This window comes from Hypanus sabinus, chromosome 25 (assembly GCF_030144855.1).
Source record: "Hypanus sabinus isolate sHypSab1 chromosome 25, sHypSab1.hap1, whole genome shotgun sequence".
Classification (NCBI taxonomy): Eukaryota; Metazoa; Chordata; class Chondrichthyes; order Myliobatiformes; family Dasyatidae; genus Hypanus; species Hypanus sabinus.
The window spans coordinates 3,327,060-3,350,589 of record NC_082730.1 but is presented as its reverse complement, the minus strand read 5'-3'; positions in this window follow the sequence as shown (position 1 = coordinate 3,350,589).

Here is a 23,530-nt window from a genome sequence, read left to right as displayed (position 1 = left end):
CCGTCCTGGGTTGAGCGTCGAGCTGGCATATCGGCCTTGTCATAAGAAACAGTCAAAATGTTTCGGAAAACGCAAAAAGATAATGGCTGCGCGATGCGCCACGAGGCGCGAAAAGGAACCATACTAACAACCATGTTATTGTAATTTTTTGAGTTATATATAACGGAAACTGCACACTTTCTTCACATTTGTCAAAGGTAGATATGGATATATAGCGGTCGATAATAGAGTTCGATGGGATCTCAGAGAGTTTTTACCAATAGACAATAGACAAAAGACAATAGGTGCAGAAGTAGACCATACGGCCCCTCGAGTCTGCACCGCCATTCTGAGATCATGGCTGATCATTCACTATCAATACCCAGTCCCTGCCTTGTCCCCATATCCCTTGATTCCTCTATCCATCAGATATCTATCCAGCTCCTTCCTGAAAGCATCCAGAGAATTGGCCTCCACCGTCTTCCGAGGCAGTGCATTCCACACCTCCACAACTCTCTGGGAGAAGAAATTTTTCCTCAACTCTGTTTTAAATAACTGACCTCTTATTCTCAATCCATGCCTTCTGGTACTGGACTCTCCCAACATCTGGAACATATTTCCTGCCTCAATCCTATCAAATCCTTTAATTATCTTAAACGTTTCAATCAGATCCCCTCTCAATCTCCTCAATTCCAGTGTGTACAAGCCAAATCTCTCCAATCTCTCTGCGTAAGACAGCCCTGCCATCCCAGGAATCAACCTAGTGAATCTACGCTGCACTTCCTCAATTGCCAGAATGTACTTCCTTAAACCTGGAGACCAAAACTGTACACAATATTCCAGGTGTGGTCTCACCAGGGCCCTGTACAAATGCAAAAGGACATCCTTGCTCTTGTACTCAATTCCCCTTGTAATAAAGGCCAACATTCCATTTGCCCTATTCACTGCCTGTTGCACTTGCTCATTCACCTTCATTGACTGGTGAACTAGGACTCCTAGGTCTCTTTGCATTTCTCCGTTACCTAACTCTACACCGTTCAGACAATACTCTTCCCTCTTGTTCCTGCTTCCAAAGTGGATAACTTCACATTTATTCACATTGAATGACATCTGCCAAGTATCTGCCCACTCACCCAGCCTATCCAAGTCTCCCTGTGTTCTCCTAACGTCTTCGCATGTCACACTGCCACCCAGTTTGGTATCGTCAGCAAACTTGCTGATATAGTTTTCAATGCCCTCATCTAAATCGTTGACATAAATCGTAAAGAGCTGTGGTCCCAAAACAGACCCCTGTGGTACCCCACTAGTCACCTCCAGCCAGTCCGAGAAACACCCATTCACTGCTACCCTTTGCTTTCTATCTGCCAAGCAGCTTTCTATCCATGTTGAAACCCTGCCCCCAATGCCATGAGCTCTGATTTTACTCACCAATCTCCTATGTGGCACCTTATCGAATGCCTTCTGAAAATCTAGGTACACTACATCCACTGGCTTACCCTCGTCTAACATCCTTGTTACACCCTCAAAAAACTCCAACAGATTAGTCAAGCATGATTTGCCCTTGGTAAATCCATGCTGGTTCGGAATAATCCTATTACTGCCATCAAGATATGCCACTATGTCGTCATTAATAATGGACTCAAGCATCTTCCCCACGACTGACGTTAAGCTAACAGGGCGATAGTTCTCCGTTTTCTCCTTCCCTCCCTTCTTGAAAAGTGGGATAACATTAGCCACTCTCCAATCTTCAGGAACTGATCCTGAATCTAAGGAATATTGTAAAATGATTACCAATGCATCCACAATTTTCTGAGCCACCTCTTTTAGAACCCTCGGATGCAGACCATCTGGACCCTAGGATTTATTAGCCTATCAATCTACTCATCACAGTTTCTTTCCTAATGTCAATCTGTTTCAATTCCTCTGATATCTTATGACCCTGGCCCATTCATACATCTGGGAGATTGCTTGTGTCCTCCCTGGTGAAGACAGATCTAAAGTACGCATTAAATTCTGTTGCCATTTCCCTCTATCCCATAACAATTTCTCCCAATTCATTCTTCAAGGGGCCAACATTGTTCTTAACTATCTTCTTTCTCTTCACATAGCTAAAAAAAAAACTTTTGCTATCGCCTTTTATATTCCTGGCTAGACTGAGCTCATACCTGATTTTTTTCTCTCTGTATTGCTTTTTTAGTTAAGATCTGCTGTTCCTTAAAACTTTCCCAATTATCTGTATTCCCACTCATCTTAGCCCTGTCATACTTCTTTTTCTTTAAAGCTATACAATCTCTGACTTCCTTTGTCAACCACTGTGACCCCTTCCCCTTCTTTGAATCCTTCCTTCTCATTGGAATGAACTGCTTTTGCATCTTTTGTATTATCCCCAAGAATATCTGCCACTGCTGATCCACTGTCTTTCCTGCCAGGGCATCCGCCCATTTAACTTTGGCCAGCTCTTCCCTCATGGCTCCGTAGTCTCCTTTATTTAATTGCAACACTGCCACCTCTGATCTGCCCTTATCCCTCTCAAATTGTAGATAAAAACTTATCATGTTATGATCACTACTTCCTAATGGCTCCTTTACTTCAAGATCAACTATCAATTCCTGTTCATTACACATCACCAAGTCCAAAATAGCCTTGTTCCTGGTTGGATCAAGCACAAGCTGTTCCAAAAATACATCCCTTAGACCCTCCACAAACTCCCTATCCTGGGGTCCAGCACCTACCTGATTCTCCCAGTTCACCTGCATGTTGAAATCTCCCATAACGACTGCATTGCCTTTAGCACATGCCAATGTTAACTCCCTAATCAACTTGTACCCAATTTCCACGCTACTGTTTTGGGGCCTGTACACAACACCCATTAGGGTCTTTTTACCCTTACTGTTCCTCAGCTCAATCCACACAGACTCTACTTCCCCTGTTCCTAAGTCACCCCTGGCTAAGGACTGAATCTCATTCCTCACCAACAGGGCCACCCCAACCCCTCTTCCCATATTTCTGTCTCTACGATAGCACGTATACCCTGGTACACTCAATTCCCAGCAGCCATGTCTCCGTTATCCCAACAATATCGTAGTTCCCCATTTTCATCTGAGCTTCATGCTCATCTGTCTTATTTCTGACACTACGCGCATTCAAGTATAGAATTCTTAGCCCATTCCTCCTCTCTTTGCTTAAAACACTGTCTATTGTACCTAACCCATCTCCTTGAACTTCCATCGGGCTAATTGCACCTTGAATTTTGATGACCTTCTCAAGATCACCCAAACCTTCTACACATTTAACCCCATGCTCCTTCTGACCAACCCTCTGTACATGTAACTTTTCCAACACATGTCCTATCTCCCCTTTCTCCTTTACACAATTAATATTTGGGAAACGTGTATTCCCCACCTGTCCCTTATCCTTCATCATATCATCTTCTCTCATATTCTGGATCCCTGCCCCCTGCACATCTAGTTTAAACCCCCCCGAGCAGCACTGGCAAACATTCCTGCAAGAATGTTAGTACCCCTCTCGTTCAGATGTAGACCGTCCCTTCGAAACAGATCCCAATGTCCCTGGAACAAAGACCAATTATCCAAAAACCTGACCCCTTCCTTCCTGCACCATGCTCTCAGCCTCGTATTAATGTGCATAAACATTCAATTCTTCGCCTCACTCGCACGTGACACAGGTAGCAATCCCGAGATTGTCACTCTGGAGGTCCTGCCTTTCAGCTTCACTCCTAACTCCCTGAACTCTCTAAGCAGGACCCCCTCACTCACCTTACCTACATCGTTGGTCCCTACATGGAACACTACATCTGGGTTCATGCCCTCGTTCTCAAGAATAGCCTGCACCCGATCTGTGATGTCCCAGACAAAATGCACTCGCATAGGTCTTTTCAGTACTTCAATGAACCGCTAGATGGAGCCCTGCTCTATTGAAACGCCAGCTCGTTGTTCATTCTGCTTCTTGCCGCTTTTATTTAGCGTATTTGTTTGATCAGATTATTGGATCAATCTCGCTTTCTTTTACATCGCTGGACGACTGAAAGTCTGATGGGCTGTCTAGGTCCTTTCTCCTTCAGTGGAGGCTCTCTGGTAACCGACCTGCGAAATTTCAATATTCAAGATTCAAAACACAACCGTAACCTATTACGGAAGCTTGTTTATGTCACGCAAATCAACTCACTCGCATTAAGATTCGGCCATTTGTAACACACTCTGTATCTTACTTTTGCTTTTTTTGCTGTTAATTTAACGGCGATGGTGATCCTGTCCCTTGTAAAGTGCGGTCTCTCAAAATGCATCATCTGCTACCTGATGGCAATGGCTGCATCGGATCTGATAGACGTCATCTTTGCTGTTGTATTGGAGAACATTAACTATAACTACCTGTTGGCTAATTTCTTGCTTGTAACCCCTGTATGTTCTGTGACACTTGTCTTGGGGATTGCATCCATGGATTGTTCCGTTTGGTGGACGGTTGCTTTCACTTTCGATCGCTACATCGCCATCTGCTGTCAAAAACTGCAGGAGCGATATTGCACAGAAAGAATAGCGACCAGTGATAGTAACAGTCGATGTGGGAGCATTGCGCAATCTTTTTCATTTTACTTTGCAGTTGACACAACATGCTGCGTTCCCAAAGCTGAATACTATACATCAGCCATGTGGAGAGGCTACGAGTTATTTGATAGTATTATGACCCCGATATTACCAATTTGTTTAATTGTACTTTTCAAAGTTTAACCATCGGACATATTGTTTCAGCGAATAGAGTACGGCGGAGATTACGGAACAACAGTGAGAGTCAGAAGGATCCAAAGGTGGAGAACCGGAGGAAGTCAATGATTTTGCTGTTTGCTCTCTCAGCTAATTTCATCCTACTGTGCATGCTTTACGTTATACATTCTTCGAAATGGCATGTAGAAAATGATATTTATTCAGACACGTATTATACTTCAGCGATATATATTTTCCAACAGTTTGTGTTTATGCTGCAGCTGCTCAGTTCCTGCACCAACACATGCATCTACGGACTGACACAGAGGAAATTCAGGGAGAAATTGAAGAATGGAGTGATACATCTATTTACACTAAACGGGCGCCTCTGAAAATAAAATGCAAACCAATCAAAACATCTTCGAAGATTAAAGTGCATATTAATTACAATTTTTTAAAAAAATGTGTGGCTCTCTAATTTGCTATATCCAGCTCTAACCATATGTCAGCAGCTACAATATGGAAAGTGAGCTTCTCCACGTTATATACCCCTAGGGTTCATATTTTCTGTGGACAACCACTTTAAAATATCGGGAGAATGGATCTGGCTTTTGTACACTGTTTGTGCTGCTAATGAGAGAGAGGCATCCTACACAGATGAGAGAGAGGCACACAGACACACACACACACACACACACACACACACACACACACACACACACACACACACACACACACACACACATAATTTAGTTGATAGATGGCTGATACCCCTGGCAGGGGAGATAAAAGACGGGTCTGCTGAGACACAGGCAGACACGCCACGAGACTCTGCAAGAGTGATGTTCCCCCACAAGAAGGCGGGGGCCTGGAAGATCGATTCAGGGAAATCGGTCAGTAGTTCACAGTGTGTGAAGGCAGGCCGGTGAGGAATTGTGTTTGTGTCCACCCTCGCCTGGGTGACGAGTCCACCACTGAAGAATGGTCTGGCCTGGTCATAACTGGTGACCACAACGGTACAACGGAACAAGAAGCTGACGGAAGGTTTGCCTGCTGCAACTGCTCACTTCTTGCTCTCCCTCTCTCTCTCTCTCTCTCTCTCTCTCTCTCTCTCTCTCTCTCTCTCTCTCTCTCTCTCTCTCTCTCTCTCTCTCTCTCTCTCTCTCTCTCTCTCTCTCTCCAACATTGCAACAGCACCTACTTCAGCACGAACTGAAGTGAACTGAACTCTGTATTCTCTTAAAAATATTCAGTTATCCCTAGACTTTGATAGAGCTTGGTTTTGATTCTTATCTCTACACTTCTATATTCATTATTGCTAACCTGTTTTACAAGTATATTTGCATTTTTATATTGTGTTCCTCAGTTTACTAATAAACACCTTTAGTTGCAGTACCACCAGACTCCATTTCTGCTGGTTTGGTAACCCGGTTACGGGTTACGTGACCTCAATATGCAACATCCCGACAGACCTCGGGTACGTAAATCTCGGGAAGTCAATCTCAGGCCCCGCCAAACTCGTGAGATTGGGGCGCGCTTGATGTCACCTCAAACCCCGGTTTCTGCGGATGCTGTGTCATTTGCTACCCTGTTACAAATTAATGCCATGAAATAATATCAAGGAATCATATTAATGAATCGTAACTGAAGGGTTAGTAAAGAATAACAGAAAGAAAATGGCCCATTCTAATTAAACAGTCAAAGATAGAGCTCATCGTGAACTTCCCTGTCAATCACTCGCTGGGCCCTCGGTCAACGTGAAAGCAAACACAACCACAGAATTCATACTACTACTTGAGAAGAAGGGTAAATCGCATGTATCAGTATCACAATGGAATAAATAAATTACAGAGACCGGAGAGAAGAGCTTGCCCAGGTGGATTAGAGGAAGATACTGGCGGGGACGAGGGCAGATCAGAGAAGGCTGAGGTTTCTGGACATAGTTCACAAGGCGCAAGGTAGATCTGCCCAACAGAAGAAGGAGTTCTCAACTGGGAGAGGCAGGTAACCATGGCTGACAAGAAAAGTGAATGACTGCATAAAAGAGCATATAAGGGAGCAAACGTGAGGCCTTTAAAATCCAACAAAAGGTAACTAAAAATAAACGTAAGAAAGGAAAGATGAAGTATGATGGATACAGGTTATTAACAATTTTTTTCAGTACTATAAAGAGTAAAAAAGAGGTGAGAGTTGATATCGGACATCTAGAAAATAATGCTGGTGAGGTTGTAATGGTCGTGGAACGTAATGGATACTTTGCATCAATCTTCACTGTGGAAGGCACTTGCAGTGTACCAGATGTCCGTGAGTGTCAGGAAGCAGGAGGGAGTGACATTACTATTACAAAAGGAAAAAGGCAGACTCAAAGGTCTTATGGTGTATAAGTCACATGTACCAGATGGACTTCATCCCATAGTAAAGAAATAAGTTGCTGAAGAGATAATGGATGCATTAGCCATAATCTTTTAAGAATTACTTTATTTTGGCATGGTCCTGGATGGCTGGAAGTTTGCAGATGTAACTTTACTCTTTAAGAAGGGTGGAAGACAAAATAAATTATACACCGGTTAGAAAAGACTGAGTGGTTGGGAAAATGATAGGCCTATTATTAAAGATGAGGTTTCGGGGTACTTGGAGACTAATGTTATGTACCCTTAGGGTTCATATTTTCTGTGGATTGTCACTTTCAAGCGCCGGGAGAATGAGACTGACTTTTCGATACTGTTTGCGGAGCGGGAGAGAGGGGGGGGGGAAAGAGAGAGAGGGGAAGTGAGAGAGAGAGAGAGAGAGAGAGAGAGAGAGAGAGAGAGAGAGAGAGAGAGAGAGAGCGAGAGAGAGAGAGAGAGAGAGAGAACAGGTAGTTGGGTGACTGTCCGGAGAGGGAAGGGGAATAGACTGGAAGTGCACAGCACCCCTGTGGCCGTTCCCATCAACAATAAGTATACCGTTTTGGATACTGTTGGTGTGGACGACCTACCAGGGACAAGTTGAAGTGATTGCATCTCTGGCACCGAGACTGGACCCTCAGCTCAGAAGGGAAGGAGGGAAAAGAGGAGAGCAGTAGTGATAGGGGACTCGATAGTCAGAGGGACGGATAGGAGGTTCTTTGGAAAAGATCGAGATTCCCCGATGGTCTGTTGCCTCCCTGGTGCCAGGGTCGGCGGTATCTCGGATCGAGTTCTCAGAATTCTCAAGAGGGGGGGTGATCAGCCGGATGTTGTGGTCCATGTAGGGGTCAATGACATGGGGAGGAAGACCATAGGAGGTCCTGAAAGGTGAGCATAGGGAGCTAGGTGCCAAGTTAAATGACAAGACGTCCAGGAAAGCAAACTCAGGATTGCTACTAGTGCCACGTGCAGGTGGGTTTAGAAATAGTAAGATAGTGCAGAGCAACACGTGGCTGAAGACATGGTGCAGGAGGGGGTGCTTCAGATTTATAGATAATTGGGCAGTCTTCCAGGGAAGGTGGGACCTGTTCTGGTGGGACGATTTACATCTGAACTGGAGGGGGACAAATATTCTTGCAACATTGTTTGTTAGAGAGGCTCCTGTGGATTTAAACTAGATAAATCGTGGAGGGGAACCAGAGTATAGGAACATATTTATGGGAGAAGGAAGATAAAGAAGTCAGTCAAGTTCTTCGTACTGTTGGCGATAAGCAGAGAGGAAGAGGAGTAGAATTTCTTAAATGCGCTTCTGTTAAAGCTAGAAGCATTGTGAGAAAGGTGGTTGAGCTTAAAGCATGGATTTATACCTGGAAATATGATGCTGTAGCTATTAGTGAAACATGGTTGCAGGAAGGGTTTGATTGGCAACTAAATATTTCTGGATTTCCTTGCTTCAGGTGTGACAGAATCGGAGGGACAAGAAGGGGAGATGTTGCGTTGCCTGTCACTGAAAATGTTCCAGCGGTGCTTTGGCAGGATAGATCAGAGGGCTCATCTATGGAGGCTACTTGGGTGGAATTGAGGAATGGCAAAGGTGTAGTAACACTTATAGGGGTGTATTATAGAACACCTAGTGGGCAGCGAAAATTGGAGGAGCAAATTTGCAAGGAGATAGCAGATATTCGTAGTAAACAAAGGGATGTGATGATGGGAGATGTTAATTTTCCACACATGGACTGGGAAGCCCATACTGTAAAAGGGAAGGATGGCTTGGAGTTTGTAAAATGTGTGCAGGATTGTTTTTTGCAACAATATTTTTTGCATAGAGGTACCAAATAGAGAAGGGGCAGTGTTGGATTTTCTGTTAGGGAATAAAATAGGTCATCTGACGGAGGTATGTGTTGGGGAGCACTTCGGGTCCAGTGATCACAATGTTATTAGTTTCAATATAATTATGGAGAAGAATAGGACTGGACCCATGGTTGAGATTTTTGATTTGAGAAAGGCTAACTTTGAGGAGATGCGAAAGGATTGAGAAGTGGATTGGGACAATTTGTTTTATGGGAAGGATGTAACATAGAAATGGCAGTTATTTAAAGGTGAGATTTTAAGGGTACAGAATGTTTACGTTCCTGTTAGGTTGAAATGAGATGTTAAACGTTTGAGAGAGCCATGGTTTTCAAGCGATATTGGAAACTTGGTTAGGAAAAAGAGGGATATCTACAATAAATATAGGCCGCATGGAGTAAATGAGGTGCTCGAGGAATATAAAGAATGTAAGAAGAATCTTAAGAATGAAATTAGAAAAACTAAAAGAAGATGCGAGATTGCTTTGGCAAGTAAGGTGAAAATAACTCTGAAGGGTCTCTACAGTTATATTAATAGCAGAAGGATAGTGAGGGATACAGTTGGTCCCTTAGAGAATCAGAGTGGACTGCTATGTGTGGAGCCGAAAGAGATGGGGGAGATTTTGAACAATTTCTTTTTTTCGGTTAATCACTAAGAAGAAGGATATTGAATTGTGTAAGGTAATGGAAACAAGTAGGGCCGTTATGGAAAATATGACAATTAAAGAGTAGGAAGGACGAGTGCTTTTAAGGAATATAGAAGTGGACAAATCTCTAGGTCCTGACAGGATATTCCCTAGGTCCTTGATGGAGGTTAGTGTAGAAATAGCAGTGGCTCTGACTGAAATATTTCAAATGCCATTTGAAACGGGGATGGTGCCGGAGGATTGGTGTATTGCTCATGTGGTTCCATTGTTTAAAAAGGGTTCTAAGAGTAAACCTAACAATTATAGGCCTGTCAGTTTGACGTCAGTGGTGGATAAATTAATGGAAAGTATCCTTAGAGATGGTATATATAATTATCCGGGCAGACAAGGTCTGATTAGGAACAGTCAACTTGGATTTCTGCATGAAAGAGAATTTTTGACAAATCTTATTGAATTTTTTGAAGTGGTTACGAGGAAGGTTGCCGAGCCCAAAACAGTGGATGTTGTCTATATGGACTTCAGTAAGGCCTTTGACAAGGTTACTCACAGAAGGTTAGTTCGGAAGGTTCAATCGTTAGGTATTAATATTGAAGTAGTAAAATGGATTCAACAGTGGCTGGATGGGAGATTCCAGAGAGTAGTGGTGGATAACAGTTTGTCAGGTTGGAGGCAGATGACCAGTGGTGTGCCTCAAGGATCTGTACTGGGTCCAATGTTGTTTGTCATATACATTAATGATCTGGATGATGGGGAGGTAAAATTGGATTCGTAAGTATACAGTTGATACTAAGGTAGGTGTCGTTGTGGATAATGAAGTAGGATTTCCATGTTTGCAGAGAGATTTAGGCCAGTTAGAAGAGTGGGCTGAATGATGGGAGATGTTTAATGCTGAAAAGTGTGAGGAGTTACATTTTGGTAAGAATAATCCAGATAGGACATACATGGTAAATGGTAGGGCATTGCAGAATGCAGTAGAACAGAGTGATCTGGGAATAATGGTGCATAGTTCCCTGAATGTGGAATCTCATGTGGATAGGCTGATGAAGAAAGCTTTTGTTATCTTGGCCTTTATAAATCAGAGCATTGAGTATAGGAGTTGGGAAGTAATGTTAAAATTGTACAAGGCATTGGTAAGGCCCAATTTGGAGTATTGTGTACAGTTCTGGTCACCGAATTATAGGAAAGATGTCAACAAAATAGAGAGAGTACCGTAAAGATTTACTAGAATTTTACCTGGTTTTCAGCACCTAAGTTACAGGGAAAGATTGAACAAGTTAGGTATTTTTTGTTTGGATTGCAGAAGGTTGAAGGGGGGACTTGACAGAGGTATTTAAAATTATGAGGGGTAAAGATAGAGTTGATGTGGATAGGCTTTTTCCATTGAGAGTAGGGGAGATTCAAACAAGACGTCATGAGCTGAGAGTTAGGGGGCAAATTTTAAGGGTAACACGAGGGGGAATTTCTTTACTCATAGAGTGGTAGCTGTGTGGAACGAGCTTCCAGTAGGAGTGGTAGAGGCAGGGTCAGTATTGTCATTTAAAGTAAAATTGGATAGGTATATGGACAGGAAAGGAATGGAGGGTTATGGGCTGAGTGCGGGTCAATGGGACTGGGTGAGAGTAAGCGTTCGGCACGGTCTGGAAGGGCCGAGATGCCCTGTTTCTGTGCTGTAATAGTTATATGGCTATATGGTACAGGAATCTTTCGGGACAAGGTACCGTCACAGTGCTCGCTGGCTTGTCCGGACGGGCAAGGAGATGATGAGAGAGGGAAACGGGGATGGGAAATTGTGAAGGAGAGTGGGGATGGGGTTCATTACTGTAAGTTCGAAAAGTTGATGTTCATGTCACCAGTTTGGAAGCTACCCAAACGGAAAATAAGGTGTTCCTCCAATCTAAGTGAGGCCTAATTATGACAGGGGTGCAGGCCATGGATGAATATACCGGAGTGGGAATGGGAAAAGCGAGGAAATGGGATGGCCACTGGGAGATCCCTGTTTTGCCTGTCGGACAAAGCACAGGTGCTCGGCGAAACAGTCTACCAATCTATTTCTTGACACATTGACATACAGCTGGCCACAACGGGTGCACCGGACAGAGTATATAACCCCACCAGAGTCACAGGGGAAGTATTGCCTCACGTGGAAGGACGGGTTAGGGCCCTAATTGATAGTGAGAGAGTACGTGTTGGGCCAGGTGCAGCACTTCTTCCACTTGCAAGTGTTACCCCCTGGGTCGCCTCAGGCTCGCTCAGCTCGTTCTCATCTGTCGGGAGAGCCTTCGGCCCCGCCAAACTGGATATTCAGCTTGTGTAGATGCTGTGTGATGTCCCCGCCTCGCCAGAAACAGACAGGGCACCATATGCGATTGAATGATTACAATTTATAAAGATTACTATAACTATGTAATTAATACCGATACAGTATACATGAAGGACAAGAAAATAAAGGAAAGGCGCCAAACTTATCAAAGTCCAAACCACTTCGTGCAGAACCGTTGGACCTCAATTACTGAAGTCTTCTGGCCACCACTCGATCCCCTCCGAACTCCTCGACTCGCAGCTCAGGATCACCCGAAGTAGTCAGCCAAGCCCATCTATCTTCGTTTCCTCTCCTCAGGGTACCTCCTGGCCTCGGACTCCCGCTTGGGGTCCGATTCTCGCCCAGTTTATGGCATCGCGTCGTCTCTCTCTCTCTCTCCGCCTGGCGCCAATCTCCCCAAAAGCCAGCCAACAATAGCTGACAGACCCAGAAGAAAGAACAACATCAATCCCATTTGGTTTACAAAGGAATACAATTCTCGTTATCAGTAGATTTTAACCCAAACATGCTTCCAGCACTCTCTCGCAACAAAGAAGCATTCCTACTTTTAACAAAACAAAGAAGCCATTTTGATTAACATACACAGTAACAAAGAAAAAGAAGAAACCCCCTTCCCCCATCAAATAAAAGTCATGTCCTCATGACTGTTAAATAACTCACCACCCTTCCTGCCAACACACCCTAACCGAAGCACAAACAGTGACATTTCTTCCCCACACAGTAAACCTCACAGCTTGTTCCTCAGGAGCTGCATAGGCCAACTTATCTGGGAGTTCCCTAACCCTTCTGAGACCTAAACCCCTCATCTAAACCCTTCAGACTCGGACACAACTGGGAATACCTCGGGCGCGCTACCAACTCCTCTCTCAACCTCTCACCCAAGGCCCCACTGCACACAGCTAACCTTCCCCACTACACCTGACTCAGTGGGAGAAGCGCCAAGGGCCTCTTCCTCAATCCAGGGGAAGTCAGCAAAAGGCAGCATGTACCACACATCCAGCACATCATCCTTTGAATCAGTATTCTGCGATCGGTAGCTGCTGTTTGATCTTCTCCAAACGGAAACGCCTGGCCTGCACTGCTCCTGCAGTCTCTTCAACCTTCTGCAATCGAGAGATCTGTTTCTTCTCTGGCCCCTCCAGCTCTCGTCACAGGCTCAGCAGTTCTGTCACGCGTCCCGGCCATCTCAATCTGGGACGCAGTTACTCCAATAACTTCTTCCACCCCGACCTGAAAAGCAGCAGTTAAAGATTGGTCGGTCTCCAGTTCAATACTCACTGCACTTATCTCCAGCTTTTTCTTCATCATGACTTCTTCCAGATCGATTTTCAGGCTTTGCACTTCATTTGAACAGTCAATGGTCATCCTCAGGTTCCCTTCAAGCGTCCACTTCATTCTTCCAAGATTTGTCCGCAATTTCTTCACCTCCGCAAACTCCCATCTCCAGGCTCTGAGTTTGCTGTTGCCCTCAGACAACTTTCTTCGTTTTCTCCAACTTGTTAGTCTTCCCACTGGTTCCAGATCACTCTCTCCAGTCTCTCCGTCTTCATTTCAAACTTGATTTCATAGAGACAGTCACTCACGAGCTGCGACCTTCGCCAGCCCTGGCACGTGTCCAGAAAAGACTTTAACTCTGTAGTTCTCAGTCGCTCCGGCAACAACCTCACTTCATATTCTCCCGAAGTAAATCCAAATACCAGGAGATAATGCAGATCTGCCAAAACTCCAAGCACCTCCATAACCCCCATGGTCTTCCACATGCCCCGCGGGAGGGTTCCAAGGGCTCCGGATATGCCCTGTGGCATCTTTTCGGACTGGAAGAATCCTAGGAAACCTATAACGGCCGTCTTCTCCTTGTCGGCCCCACTCATCGGGATCTGGCAACATCCACTCCTCAGATCCAGCACCTTAAACCACTTTGCACTACTCAGACAGGCCATCGCCTCTTCGGCCCTCAGGGCCATATTCTGACAATGGCAGTTCACTTCATCAGCGCACTCTTGTCCACACACACGCTTCCTCCGTCTCCCACGGATGTACAGGCCAGTTGCGGCAACCTCTCTCTCACCGAGGTGTCTTCAGTGGTCAACTCCCCGCCCTCGTGGTATTTCGCAGCGCCCACTAAGAGGGTCTCACCGTCAGATACTTCCCCCAGGCCGTACAACCGCCGGCTCTCGTTTAAATTCGGTACCGGCCCAATGCTGCTGCACACGTCCGCACAAGCAGCTTGAAACTCTGGGTGCATCGACAATGCCTCCAAACAGCGCTCACCCGCCTCCTCCGGGCAGGCCCCTAAGCGCACCAGCGGGGTATTGGTCCCCTCCAGAACCGAAACGCTTCCCTTCTTAACAGTGTCCGGACACATCAGCATTAACGATTCACGAACCTCAGTCACCCCCACATTGGCCTCTAAGTACTCCATTTTCACTGACCAACATCCGTCGTCTGAATAATCACCGGCACTGTTACCCCAAATCTCCAGTGCTCTCAATTTCGTCAAGGGTAAATGCTTCCAATAATGGTTGTAAAACGAACTATACAGCAAATTGACCTGCGCCCGGGTGTCCAGGGTGGTTTTAACATGTCTTCCATCCAACCGTAACAACATCCGAGTACGTGGTCCCTCTGAGCCTTCAGCAATAGGGTCTGTTCCTTGTGGAAGTTCCTTGGTATATTGCTGGGAATATGCTCCCCCCAGAGACCCCAAGCCGTTCCTCCACTCGGCCTCCTCCAAGTTTCCCGACACCTCTCGAATTAACTGAGGTCCTTGAGCATAGATTTTGAATTTAGACCCTTTTGCAGATCCCAAGACAGCCGTGACAACTGGCAACTCGAATCAACTCTCGTTATCAGTAAAATTTAACCCAAACAGGCTTCCAGCACTCTCTCGCAACAAAGAAGCATTCCCACTTTTAACAAAACAAAGAAGCCATTTTGATTAACATACACAGTAACAAAGAAAAAGAAGAAACCCCGTTTGCACAAACAGTATAGAAACATAGAAAACCGATAGCATAATACAGGCCCTTCGGCCCACAAAGTTCTGTCGAACATGTCCGCACCTTAGAAATTACAAGGCTTACCTATAGCCCTCTATTTTTATAAGCTCCATGTATCTATCTAAAAGTCTATTAAAAGACCCTATTGTATCTGCCTCCACCCTCGTTGCCGGCAGCACATTCCATGCACTCACCACTCTCTGACTAAAAAAAAAACTTACACCTCAGATATCCTCTGTACCTCCTCCCCAGCACCTAAAACCTGTGTCATCTTCTGGCAACCATTTCAGCCCTGGGAAAAAGTCTCTGACTATCCACACAATCAAAGCTTCTCATCAACTTATACATCTCTTTCAGGCCACCTCTCATCCTCCATTGTTCCAAGGAGAAAAGGCAGAGTTTTATTTAACCTATTCTCATAAGGCATGCTCCCCAAACCAGGTAACATCCTTCTAAATCTCTTCTGCACCCTTTCTATGGCTTCTATATCCTTCCTGTAGTGATGCGACCAGAACTGAGCACAGTACTCCAAGTGGGGTCGGTCAAGGCTCCTATATAGATGCAACATTACCTCTCAGCTCCTAAACTCAATTCCACGATTGATGAAAGCCTTCTTAACCAAAGAGTAAACCTGCACAGCTGCTTTGAGAGCCCTATGGATTCGAAGTACAAGATTCCACTGATCATCCACACTGCCAAGTGTCTTACCATTATAACTATATTCTGCCATCATATTTGACCTACCAAAATGAACCACTTCACACTTATCTGTGCTGAACTCCATTTATCACTTCTCAGCCCAGTTTTGCATGCTATCAATGTCCCGCTGTAACCTCTGACAGCCCTCCACACTATCCACAACACCTCCAATATTTGTGTCATCAGCAAACTTACCAACCCATCCTCCACTTCCAAATCTGGATCATTTATAATTTCCTTTATAATATTCACGAAGACTAAGGGTCCAGGTCAGATCCCTGAGGCACTCCACTGGTGACCGACCACCATGCAGAATATGACCCATCAACAACCACTCCTTGCGTTCTGTGGGCAAGCTAGCTCTAGTTCCACAAAGCAATGTCACCTTGGATCCTATTCATCCTTACTTTCTCAATAAGCCTTGCATGTGATTCCTTATCAATTGCCTTGCTGAAATCCATATACACTATATCTACCATTCTTCCTTCATCAATGTATTTAGTCCCATCCTCAAAAAATTCAATCATGCTTGTAACGCATGACCAGCCCTTGACAAAGCCATGCTGACTACTCCTACTCATATTATACCTCTCCAAATGTTCATAAATCCTACCTCTCACGATCTCCTCAATACACTTACTAAGCACTCACAGGTAAGACTCACAGGTCTATATTTTCTTGGGCTATCTCTGCTCCCTTTCTTGAATAAAGGAACAAAAACTGCAAACCTCCAATCATCTGGAACCTATTGATGATGCAAAGATCATCGCCAGAAACTCAGGAATCTCCGCCCTTGCCTCCAACAGCAGCCTGGGGAACATTTTTTTTCTGGTGGCGGCGACTTGTTCAACTTGATGCTTTCCAAAATCTCCAGCACACCATCTTTCTTAATACTTACATGCTTAAGCTTTTCAGTGTGCTGCAGGTTATCACGACAATCACTAAGCTCCTTGTCTATAGTGAATACTGAAGTAAAGTTAAGTACCTCTGCTGTTTCTTACAGCTCCATACATACTTTCCCACTGTCACACTTGATAGGTCCTATTCTTTCACGTATTATCATCTAGTTCCTCACATACTTGTAGAATGTCTTGGGGTTTTACTTAATTCTGCCCACCAAGGCCTTCTCATGGTCCCTTCTGGCTCTCCTAATTTCCGTCTTAAGCTCCTTCCTAGTAGTTTTATAATCCTCTAGATGTCTAACATTAAGCCTTTGTACACCACGGTTCCTGTAACCTACCATAACTTCCCTGTCTCATTGGAATGTACCGATGCAGAACTCTACAAAAACATCCCCTGAATATCTGCCACATTTCTTCCGTTTTTCCCTGAGAAAATCTGTTTCCAATTTAAGCCTCCAATTTCCTGCCTGATAGCATCATGATTCCCCTTTCTGCAATTAACTAGTCTGTTCCTATCTCTCTCCAAAGTTATTGTAAAGAAGATAAAATTATGAACACTATCTCCAAAATGTTCTCCCACTGAGGGATCTGACTCCTGATCGGGTTCATTTCCCAATATCAAATCAACTAAAGCCTCTCCTCATTTAGGCTTATCTACATATTGTGTCAAGAAATCTTCCTGAGCACAACTCACAAACCACCCCGTATAAACACCTTGCTTTAGGGAGATGCCAATCGATATTTGGGAAATTAAAATCTCCCATCATGAGAACTCTGTTCTTATTACACCTTTCCAGGATTTGTTTCCCTATCTGCTCCTTGTTATCCCTGTTACTATTGGGCGGCCGATAAAAAAAAACACCCAGTAAAGTTATTGACTCCTTCGTGTTCCACCAACAAAGACTCCGTAAACAATCCATCCATGGGATCCAACTTTTCTGCAGCGGTGACACTATCTCTGATCAACAGTGCCACGCCCCTACCTCTTTTGCCTCCCACCCAGTCCTTTCTAAAAGATCTAAAACCCGACACTTGAAGTAACCTCTCCTGTCCTTGAGCCATGGTCCGGTCCAATAAATCCACATTCGGTTCACTGTCCAGTCCATGTTCCTTATTCCAGGTTTTCTGGTTTCCCCCAGTTTCTGCTGATTCCCGCTTGCGCTGGCTTCATAAATAGATTCAGGATTCAGCCTCTGGCTGCTGTATTCCTTCTGTCCAAACCCCCCGTCTGTATCCCTTTCCTTCACCTGCCTCGCCTCGCCTCACCTGGAGCATTGCCTTGCCTCACTTCGCCTTGCCTGGAGCTTTGCCTTGTCTCGACTGGAGCCTTGTCTTCAATGCTGTCAAGTTCAACCACCGGAGCAAGATAAGGAACTGTTTTTCATTGTTTTGAACTGTCTCTGTGTCCACGCCTTCACTAGGTAGGTCCGGCCGTTTGCCGCTACCTTGTGTTGGAAACCGTCTCGTCGTATTCTGTATTCTGTGTAATTAGTCCTGGCCCTACGTCCTGCACCCAAGGAAGGGTCCTGGCTCGGTATTCCATGTTCTTGTCTCTCTTTCCACGAAGTCTCTGCGTTCCTGTCTCTCCCTCGAGCAAGTCAAGGCTTTGTGGTTTCGTCCAGTCCTCGCCACATCCAAGAACCTTGTCCTGTCCAAGCCACGTCTTTGTGTCCTTGGCTTGTCCATGTGCCTCGCCCAGCCAACAAGTACCTTGCCCAGCCCGGAGCTGGGGTTCCCTCTTCCTGTGCTGGGGTTCCCTTGTCCTGTCCTGGAGTCTCTAGTCTAGTCCTGTTGCTTCTCCTCGTCTTGTAGCCATGTCTTGTCCTCGCCAAGTTCTGGGGTCCAAGCCCTAGTCAAGCTCTAGGTTCTGGGTTCTTGTCCAATCTCTGGCTCGGAATCTAAGCCCAGGCTTCTAGTTCCCAGTTCCATGTCCTGGTTCCGCTAACCTCGTCAAGTCCTCGCCCACGCCGGGAATCTTTGTGTCATCCAGGGCCTGTGTCATGTCCAGCGTCCTTTCTTCCCCACTTTCCTTGCATCCTCTCATGCCTAGTCCTGTTCCTTGTAGTTCAGAGTCTCTGTCTTGCATTTGGGTCCGCTCCCAATGCCCCCCTTATGACACCTTCAGCCATCCAAATCTCTGTAATGGCCACCGCATCATATTTCCAAGTACTGATCCACGCTCTAAGCTCGTCCGCTTTGTTCACAACACTCCTTGCATTAAAATAAACAGACCTCAAACATTTGGGCTGAGTGCATCCCTTAGATATCACCTGCCTGTCCTCCCTCTCATACTCTTTCTCTATTTGTGAACTAAACTCCTTTTCCCCAGTCTATTCAGTTCCGATTCCACACCCCCAACAATTCAAGTTTAAACTCTCCCCAGTAGCTTTAGCAACCTCCCCCACCCCCGGCCAGGATATTGCCCCCTTGGGATTCAAGTGAAACCCGTCTTTTTGTACTGGTCACACCTGCCCCAAAAGAGATCCCAATTATTGAAAATCTGAATCCCTGCCCCCTGCTCCAATCCCTCAGCCACGCATTTGTACTCCACGTCATCCTATTCCTATTCTCACTGTCGTGTGGCACAGGCAATAATCCCGAGATTACTACTTTTGCGGTCCTGCTTCTCAACTTCCTTCCTAACTCCCTGTAGTCTTTTTTTCAGGACCTCTTCCCTTTTCCCACCTATGTGATTGGTGCCAATATGTACCACAACCTCTGGCTGTTCTCTCTCCCAATGCAGGATATTTTGGACACGATCTGAAACATCCCAGACCCTGGCACCTGGTAGGCAAACTACCTTCCGAATTTCTCTCTTGCGTCCACAGAATCGCCTGTCTGATAGTCCCCTATCACTACTGTGTTCCTCTTCCCTTCCCTACCCTTCTGAGCCACAGGGCCAGACTCTGTGCCAGAGGCACGGCCACTGTCACTTGCCCCAGTAAAACTGTCCCTCCCAACAGTAGTCAAACAGTAGTACATTTTGTCAAGGGGTACAGCCACAGGTGTACTCTCTCGTACCTGATTCTTCCCCTACCCCTCCTGACTCTGACTCACCTGTCTGATTCCCGTGGCCCCTCTGCGACCACCTGCCTATAACTCCTCTCTATCAGCTTCTCGCTCTCCCAGACCAGGCGACGGGCTTCAAGCTCCATCTCCAGTTTCCCCGGTCTGGCGCCTAGGAGCTGCAGCTCAACACACCTGGTGCAGATATGGCCGTCCTGGAGACTGTGAGAGTCCAGAACCCACTACATCTGACACCGAGCACAGAAAACTGGCCTCACACACATACATCTTACCTCGTTTGTTCCTTTACCGCCTAAGCCCGTTGAGCCAAAGCCCTCTCACTCTGCTGCCCGCTGGATATGGCGGTCTTGTTTTTAAGCCTTTCGCACACTACTGGCGGACGTCACGAGCCTGTGCAGTCTCGCTTCTCTTTAAGCCTAGTCGTGAAAACCTCTCATCGCTCCAAAAAGTCTGCAGTTGACTCGCCGCCTTCTTGCTTTGAATTAAAAGCTGTTGACGATTCCTTGCCTTTTTAAACCTTTCGCTCTCTACTGGATGACGTCACGCGCCTGCGTCGTCTCGCCTCTCTTTAACCCGAGCAGTAAAAACCCCCTGCGCTTCGAAAAGTCAGCAGTTCATTCGCAGCCTGCTTGCTCCGAATTTTGTTTGCCTTTCTTGCAATCCTACGAGCAGTTCTCTAGGAATTTTTTTACTAGTCTTCCAGATCTCAACTTGACCTCCACCATTCTTGTTTACTGCCATTTCTTAATTTCATTGCGAATTTATTAATTTCAAAGAAACGGCCACCTGAAAACGCTTTGTTATCTTCTTATAGCCTTCTCATGCTTTGTGGGCATCATTTGTTCTAATTTTCAGAGTGCTGGGCAGCTGCTTATTGGAATTCATGGCTGCTGATGGTTGGGGCAAGATTTGAGGAGTCAGGGTATTTATAAAGCTTTACAATTTGCATCACCGGCTTTTCCTAACGATGATTGTGAACAAGCCATAGTCTTAACAAGCCAAATAAAGTCTGGCAAAGGTTATCTGAGAGCTCAAATCACTTGGGGTGTCCATACTTTTGCATGGTACTCCTTTCATTGTTATCACTCTAAATTGCACCTAACAAGAAATAATACACTAACATTGCTTAAAATGTTGAAAGGAATGTTTAGCTGTATGACTTTTGGAGATCAGTACATCTTCTATTCACTTAATTATTCACAGTAACACAAATTTTGACCAAGGGTGCCCAGTCTTTCGCATGCCACTGTGCCTTTCTCCTCTCCATATCTGCAAACTTAAGACATTGTATCACAGTGAGGAATCAGAAATTCAAGGGAGACCGATGAGTTACCTCAGCAGTAATTCGCTGTAGATTACACCCGTTGTTTTGTCTGACGATAAATCGTAGAGATAATGCATGCGCATATGTGTTTCCGGAAATAATAACATCCGAGCTGAGGGACGACGAGAGACATTGTCTGTGTCAATGAGGTATCTGGATAAGTATGTGTAATACTGTTGACGTCGGTGTTCGGAATTGTCAGTGGCCTCAGCAATCCTCACGATGCCACACATCCGAAACAGATTATATTTCTAGTAAATTTAACTACGTTGAAGAGTTAGGAGAAAGGAACTGGGTTGGTCACTGAGAACAGTCATAAGTTTCCTGAAGAGAGAATTCGTTATACACCTGAACAGTTACTTATAGCGATAATGAGGTCTTGGTTTTGGAGAATGGAAGTCTGTGATGATGCTGTACAAGTATGTTTAGTAATAATAAGATAGGTGAAGTGGAGCTTGAGGGATCACAGCAGTTAGTTGCTCTGTGGTGTACGTTTGGCGTTACTTACGGTAAGAGGAAGATCATTGAAGCAGCGTGGCAGAGTGTGACGTAACTGAACAGCGTATTTCAATTATGAAATTAGTTTATTAGCAACTACGACATTGGTAATGCAAGACCCTGTGAGTTTCATGTAACTTGGTGATAAAATGGCACTTGGAAAATCATATAGAGTTCGATACGGGGCAGTTTGGAAATGGGTCAACAGATTGTCGTGCGCAGTATATCAGAAATATACCGCTCTACCCTTCCTAACTATGATGTTTCAGGACTAGAGGTGACAGCACGGAGCTTCTCAGTGTATAAGTAGAATACGAAGGCATCTTGCATTCTATCCATGTTACTACTGGTACTTCATCTTAGGCGATCACTGCCTCCCTTTACATGGGAAAAGCGAAGAATAAGAGATAGTTCATGACCGTAGGTTCCGCTGTTAGATGTTCAACGCAATACATAAAAAACCAGACGATCCAATAGTAAATAAGTTAAAAATAAATATATAGTGTAAAAACACAATGCTCATAGGTCCAAGGACCGTTCAGAAATCCGAAGGCGGAAGATAAGAAGCTGTTGAGTATGCATCTTCAGGTTCCTGTTCCTCCTCCTAAATGGACATGTCTCGGATGATCGTTAATGATGTATGCCACCTACTTGAGGCATCACACATTAAAAATGTACTTAATGCTGCAAGACAAGTGCCAACAGCATTACGTAACTTCGTCAAAGTTAACAAAATGCACTTCAGTATTTGAGGTCCTGACCTTAAATTCATTTGTCTATTGACTGGCATTGCTTGGATGCCAAAAAATCAATCAGTTTTTGGGAAAAAAAAAAAGTACCTGCACTAGAATTAGTAAATGCTGTCCCGGCTTTACAAACAGCTCCATCAATTTTATTCACAGCACAGTTGCCAAAAGAAGAACGATAATCTGAAATGCAATAATAGTAAATTTAACCAAGGTATTTGCAGTATTGTCAACAGTTTTGGGCCCCAGATCTCAGAAGGGATGTATTGTCATTGGGGAGAGTCCAGAGGAGGTTCATGTTGATGATATTGGGAATGAATGGGGTTAACATATGAGGAACGCTTGGCAGCTTTGGACCTGTACTCACCAAACGAATATTGAAAGGGTTATATAAGGTGGATGCGGAGATGTTCCCTTTGTAGAGTGTATCCAGAAATAAAGGGCACAGCCCCACATTTGAGGGGTGACCGTTTAGAACAGAATTAAGGATAATTTTTTAAAGATGTTTTTTTACCCAAAGAGTGGTGACTCTGCCACAGACTGTGGTTGAGGCCAAGTGGGTATATTCAAAGTTGATAGATTTCTGATTGATCTTGGCATCAAGAGGTATGGTGAGAGAGGTATGGGGTTGAATGGGAGCTAGGGTCATCCATAATGAAATTCCAGTGCAGACTCGATGGGCTGAATGGCCTAATTCTGCACCTATGTCTTATTGTCTAATTAATTTGGTGTCAGAAAATGAATAGCTCTGAAAGTATTAATTGAATCCCAACTCAAACCGAAATTGAAATAAAATTGAAAACAGAAGCAGAAAACAATATAAATATTCCTCAGGTCCGATCACCTTCACCGTTTAGTTTCTAAACTCTACGACTGTTTACATATCTTTGTAAAAACGTTTACAGCACACTTTTGTCAATTAGATTCATTCCAGTAGAAAAAAAATTGCTCTGATTTCATCAGACGCTTCAGGCAGCGAGATTTGTATCTCTTGCACACCTGAGATTATATGGAGCCAACCCCGGACTGCGAGTTCATTGGGTGTTTCTGCATATCTATGAAATACATGTATCAAAGAGAAAGTTCTAGTAGTTCTGGCCTTATTCTCTTACAATGTTGAAGAATCGAATCTTCGATTGTTTGCATTCTCCGTGTCACTTTAATGCATATGAAGAGATATCTAGTAGACAATATTTTAACTCTACTTCTGCCACAAAAGAACAGGTTCCACGATATTCATATTTTATGTAAGTGATAAACGTGGTTCTGATTCAGATTCAGATTCAGATTCCATTAACATAATATTCACTGGCTATCAGTTACCCGATTTGTATCTGATATCCATCTCAACTGAATAGCTTGAAGGTACAATCTTCTGACACCACACTGGCAATTAGGGTAGATGCAAAATAAAAGAGTTGACAATTCAGCTATCTC